Genomic DNA, 6,000 nt, shown 5'->3' on the forward strand with positions numbered 1-6,000 from the left:
CTGGAAACTCATTTCAGGGTCAAATATGACATCTAGGTTGTGAACAGCCTTGTTCCCTCTCAGATTGATGCTAGGGAGAGGGATGGAGTCAGTATTAGGGAACACAATTTGAGCCGGGGACCAAAGATAATGGCTTCGGTCTTCCCAATATTTAATTGGAGAAAATTTCTGCTCATCCAGTACTGGATGTCGGATAAGCAAACTGACAATTTAGATACCAAGCAGGGGTCGACAGAAGTGGTGGAGAGGTCGAGCTGGGTGTCAAAATCTGACTCTGTGTTTTCGGATGATATCGCCAAGGGGTGGCTTATAAATGAGAAATAAGAGGGGACTAAGGACAGATCCTTGGGGGACACCAGAGGTAACGATGTGGGAGTGTGAAGAGAAGCCATTGCTGGAGATTTTCTGGCTACAATTAGATAGATAAGAATGGAACCAGGCGAGTGCAGTCCCACCTGGCTGGCCATTGGTGGAGAGGCGTTGGAGGAAGATGGAGTGGTCAACTGCGTCAAAGGCTGCAGACAGGTCCAGAAGGATGAGGAGGGATAGTTTACCTTTGTTACAGCCACGAAGGATGTCATTTGTGATTTTGATGAGAGCAGTTCGATGTTGTGGCAGGGGCGAAAGCCAGATTGAAGGGATTCAAACATTGAATTCATGGGAAGATGATCACGGATTTGGGAGGCAACAACACGTTCAAGTACTTTGGACAGGAAAGGGAGGTTGGAGATGGGGTGATAGCTAGCAAGCAAAGTGGGGTCAATGTTTGTTTTTTTGAGGAGAGGGGTGATGACAGCAGATTTGAAGAAGAGGGAAACAGTGCCCGAGGACAGAGAACCGTTAACAATGTCGGCTAACATGGGAGCCAAAAAAGTAAGTTGGGTGGTCAGTAGTTTAGTGGGAATAGGGTCAAGGGAGCAGGAAGTCGGTCTCATTGATAAAATGAGTTTGGAGAAATTAAGAGGGGAGATCAAAGATAAATTAGAAAAAGATACTAGTTTAGGGCTAGAGTAGATGGGAGCGTCAGATGAAGTTTGGCCCTGTGAGCTAGGTGAAGGAAGGGAACTCGCAGAGGCAGCTGATCGGATGGTCTCAATCTTTGGACAAAGAAGTCCACGAGCTCCTCACATTTGTTGTTGGAGGTGAGTGGTGAAGACAGGGGAGAGGGCTTTAAGGATGGTCTGTGATAGGATGGAAGGCGGGAGTGATTTGAGAGACAAAAGAGATGACGGCCAAAAATGAGATGTTAATGGCACAAGACTGGTTTTAATCAACAGCTTTTGGTCTACAATCATTTGTTTTTGTTTTAAACACTACAGCATTACAGAAAGAATAAAGAAAACGAGACCAGTAACACCCTGATGTTGGGAAGCGATGTTGCCCATGTTGGGAAGAGGAGGCAGACGGCACTGATTATAGTCTAAGGAAACGGAGGCAGACCGCAGAGCTAATGTGCCACGACAACATCCTGCGATTCACGGTGATCGTTTGCCTCAGGCTCAAAAACGGCATTGTGATTAGTAAGTTCAAAATAAAGCAAGTAAATGGTTTGCAATTTGGGCCCATTCACGACGTACAGAATTGGCTGGGAAGTGGGCATAATGATCTGGACATTCCCATTGGCTCCACCGTAACGTCAGTGAGCTAACAGGAGAACCCGTGCAGAAATTCACCCTCCGTGACTATCCGTCCTGGAACACAGACATTCGGGAAATAAAATGTCCACTCTTTATGTAACCTGAAAGTGGGGCTTTTCTGGGAAGTCATCACCTTCAAATTCACCTGAAACTAAAACACAATAGTCAAATTCTGGGAATCATTATGTGATCATTATCTAATCTCCCACTTAACCATGAATTACAATACATACATCTTTCTGCCCAAGGGGATTAAAACCATGAAAATTTTGAGCACATAATCTGCATTGACACTTGCAATGCAGTACTGAGGGAGCGCTGCACTGTTGGAGGGGTAGTACTGAGGGAGCGCTGCACTGTTGGAGGGGTAAGTACTGAGAGATCGCTGCACTGCCGGAGGTGCCATCTTTTGGATGCGACATTGAAGTGAGGCCCCGTCTCAGGTGGACGTAAAATATCCCACGGCTACTTTTTCCAAAGAGCAAGGGAGTTCTCAGTCTCCTGGCCGAAATTATCCCCCGGTCAACATCACAAACAGAAAATATGGTCATTTATTTCATTGCAGTTTGTGGGAGCTTGCTGTGCACAAAATGTCTGCTGTGTTTCCTACATTTATGAGTGATTATATTTAAAGTACTTCATTGACTGTAAAGCGCTTTGGGACGTTCGGAGGTAGTGAAAGGCACTATATAAATTGAAGTCTTTTTCTTTCATTATAGTCTCACCAGTGTCTATCTTTGATGGATCCATGTTCCCCTTTCAGCCAAGTTTATGCAACTTGTCCTCAATTTAACCCTTTATAGCCCAGTATCATTCTGGTGAATCTGTATCCTAGGCCAATAAAGACCCATTTATCCAACTGTCTGTCGATGCAATTACATTCTTTTTTACATGCCTTCATCTTTACAAGTCTCTAACTCAAAATATTATCAAACATCTCGGAGAATCCACGTACAACATTCATTGCATTCCTCTGTCTATACCCGCAAGATTTCATCAAAAATTTAATATGTCAAACATAACCTGCTCTTTACAAAATCCATCCTCTCCCGGATTAATCAGCCCATGCATGCTTACCCATTTCAACCTGTATTATGGATTCCAGTCATTTACCCACAACCAGGGTAAAACTAATTGACCAGTAATTTCCCAGATTATTCTTTTACCCCTTCTTGAATAGCGCACAATACTTATCCAGCCCTTTGGGACAAATCCATTTCCACAGATGTTTGGACAATTTAATGGTGAGTATCTCCACTGTGTCTCTTCTACTCTGGGTTGTATACTATCTGAGTCTGTTGACGTCACTATTTCATCCCATTAATGAACATCTTTTAGAATACTTATCTCCTGTCATGGCTGTTCCACATCCTCCTCAGGTACCCCACCGTCGCCCTCCTCTAAAAGCTGAGGCCCAATGCTCAAGAACCTCAACCATTCCCGCACTTTCAAATACATACTGGTCCCCTTCATCTCCAATTTGCCCTATCCCTTCTTTGACTAACCTGTCATTACATCAACACCAGAACCACGATGGATCTTCAAAAAAGCAGACTGAGAAGCCTTCCAAAGGTCAGTTGACACCATCTAGTGGATTCCGCCAACCACCAAATGCCTTCAACAAATTTATAAGAATTGTTAAACCAGTGCAAAACGAGGTATACCTCGGGGGTTTAGAAACATATATGTTCCTTGTTGGATGGAAGAAAGCAAGGCTCTCTATCAGGAGTATTCGCTGAACAAGAACCCAGGCACAACTACCGCAATGCTGGAGTTTTTGAACTCGGCAAGACGTGAAAGGTGGAGAAGATTAACTTCACTCACTCCAGCAGGGAAGCTTGGGCCCTGCTCCGTCAACTTGGCAGGGCAAATTCCATCGAACACAGGACGACCATCAGACCATTGCATCCCACTTGATACAAAGAATTTCGACGCCAGATGAAGCGGCAAATTTTGACAAACTTGATGGCGGCACCAAGATCGTCAACGATGTCTGATCCAATCACCTTGGATGAACTTGTACCTTGCTTAATTAAACAGTACTCAGCTTGAACCTTTATTGTATACATAACATTTGGCGATGAGAATACAAGAACCTTTGTTTGCAAAATGAGCACAATTGGATTTTTAGAGCGATTCGTGGAGGGAGAACATTGGGCAGACTTTGTGGGTCATTTGAACCAGTACTTCATGGCAACAAATTGAAGGGGGTCGACGATGCAGATCGGTGCCAGGCTGTGTTCCTCACTGTGTCCGGTTCAAAGATCTACGGTCTGATAAAGCATCTACTCATGCCGAGTGATCCAACAGAGAAAACATACGAGGAGCTGTGTACATTGGTACGGGAGCTCCTCAAGTCAGATGGCGGCATCATCATCTCGAGATACAGGTTTTATACACACGTTCGATCGGAGGGCCAGAGTGCGGCGGAATTCGTTGCCGACCTGAGACGTTTAGCGGGACCGTGCAAGTTCGGGACGGTGTTGGCAGACATGATGCGGGACTTTGTTATCGGTGTCAACCACGAGGTGATCCTGCGCAAACTTCTGGCGGTGGAGGAGTTGGCTTTAAAAAGGGCCATCCAGATTGCTCAATCATGTATGACGACAGACAGGAGTCTAAAGCAAATAGCGGTGAAGAACCGAATCTCGGCAAGTACTGTAAATGCGATTGATTCGGCATTCGGCAGAGCGGCACATGGAAGGGCCTATCAGGCTGCATTCGCGAAACCTGTGGCTGCCCAAAGTCCGCCAGCAGGAATATATCTGACTTCTCCGTGTTGGCATTGTGGGGTAAATCATCAGCATCAGCTGTGCCGATTTAAGCAATATAGTTGCAAAGGCTCTCTTGAGAGTGGGGCATCTCCAGCGCAAGTGTCAACAGATGAGCAAGCGAGCTACAACACACCACGTGGAGGATGAGAGTCAGACTAGCGCGGATCCGGATACGCAATCCGGGATGCCAGAGGAGGAAGTGTATAGACTGTACTCCTTCATAACCAAGAGTAAACCAATTTTGATTAATGTGAAGTTTAATGGGATACTGATAGCGATGGAACTGGACACGGGGGCGAGTCAATCGATCATGAACGAGAGAGCATTTAATAAGCTGTGGGATACTGAGACTGTGAGGCCCAGGCTGAGCCCTGTTAATGCCAAGCTGCGCACGTACACCAAAGAACTGATAAAGGTGATTGGCAGTGCACAAATTAATGTGTCATATAATGGTGCGGCTCACGAGTTACTGCTGTGGATTGCTCCAGGCAATGGCCCAACGCTGCTCGGCAGGAACTGGTTGGAGAAAATCAAATGCGACTGCAACGACATAAAGGTGTTGTCATCGGAGGAAGATACATGTGCCCAAGTATTGAGCAAATGCCCCTCGCTGTTCGAACCGGGTATCAGCAACTTCACGGGAGCCACGGTGCAGATTCACATGGACTCAGATGCAAGACCCGTCCATCATAAAGCTCAGGCAGTGCCGTATATGATGAGGGAGAAGCTCGAAATTGAACTGGACAGACTCCCGGGTGAAGGGATCATATCACTAGTCGAATTTAATGAATGGACCAGCCCCATTGTTCCTGCACTGAAAAGTGATGGCACAGTCAGAATCTGTGGAGATTACAAGGCTACGATCAACAGGGTTTCGAAACAAGATCAGTACCCGTTATCGAAGGCTGATGACTTGTTTGCGACGCTAGTCGGAGGGACGTTGTTCACAAAACTGGACGACGTCGGCCTATATGACACAGGAGTTGGTCAAGACGTCGAAGAGACTTAGGTGCATTAACACGCACAAAGGACAGTTTATTTACCACAGGTGTTCTTTCGGAATTCGCTCGGCTGCAGCAATATTCCAGAGGAATATGGAAAGTCTACTGAAGTCCGTTCCCTGAAATGTCGTGTTCCAAGATGACATCCTGATCATCGGTTGTGACTCCAAGCAACATCTGAACAACCTGGAAGAGGTTCTACTGCGTTTGGATAGAGTGGGACTCAGACTGAAATGCTCGAAGTGCATCTTCATGGCACCGGAGGTCACATTCCTCGGGAGGAAAATTGCCGCTGATGGCATCAGACCTACTGACGTGATAACCAAGGCCATCAAGAATGCACCCAAGCTGCAGAATGTGACGGAGCTGCGTTCGTTCCTAGGTCTACTCAACTACTTTGGTAACTTCCTACCTAAATTGAGCACCTTACTAGAACCACTGCATATGCTATTGAGAAAAGGTGACAACTGGGTGTGGGGTGCAGCGCAAGACAGAGCTTTCGAGAAAGCCACTAATCTGCTTTGCTCGAACAAGCTGCTGGTACATTATGACCCATGTAAACGTTTAGTTTTTGCCTGTGACGCACCG

At 46.1% G+C, this 6,000-nt stretch overlaps 1 protein-coding gene across 3 annotated transcripts in view; it reads left to right on the plus strand.

Annotated features, from left to right (window-relative positions):
- Window positions 1–6,000, plus strand: part of LOC139251723 (uncharacterized) — a 128,983-nt gene that overhangs the window by 88,975 nt on the left and 34,008 nt on the right. The window contains exon 6 of one of the 3 annotated variants that reach the window (XR_011591407.1): window positions 1,320–1,520. The gene's annotated coding sequence lies outside the window, so the exon portion shown is untranslated. Of the gene's footprint in view, window positions 1–1,319; window positions 2,839–6,000 lie in introns of those variants that run through there. The other 2 variants (XR_011591406.1, XR_011591404.1) reach the window with 2 other exon arrangements.

Source organism: Pristiophorus japonicus, unplaced genomic scaffold, assembly GCF_044704955.1.
Source record: "Pristiophorus japonicus isolate sPriJap1 unplaced genomic scaffold, sPriJap1.hap1 HAP1_SCAFFOLD_433, whole genome shotgun sequence".
In the NCBI taxonomy this organism is placed as follows: domain Eukaryota; kingdom Metazoa; phylum Chordata; class Chondrichthyes; family Pristiophoridae; genus Pristiophorus; species Pristiophorus japonicus.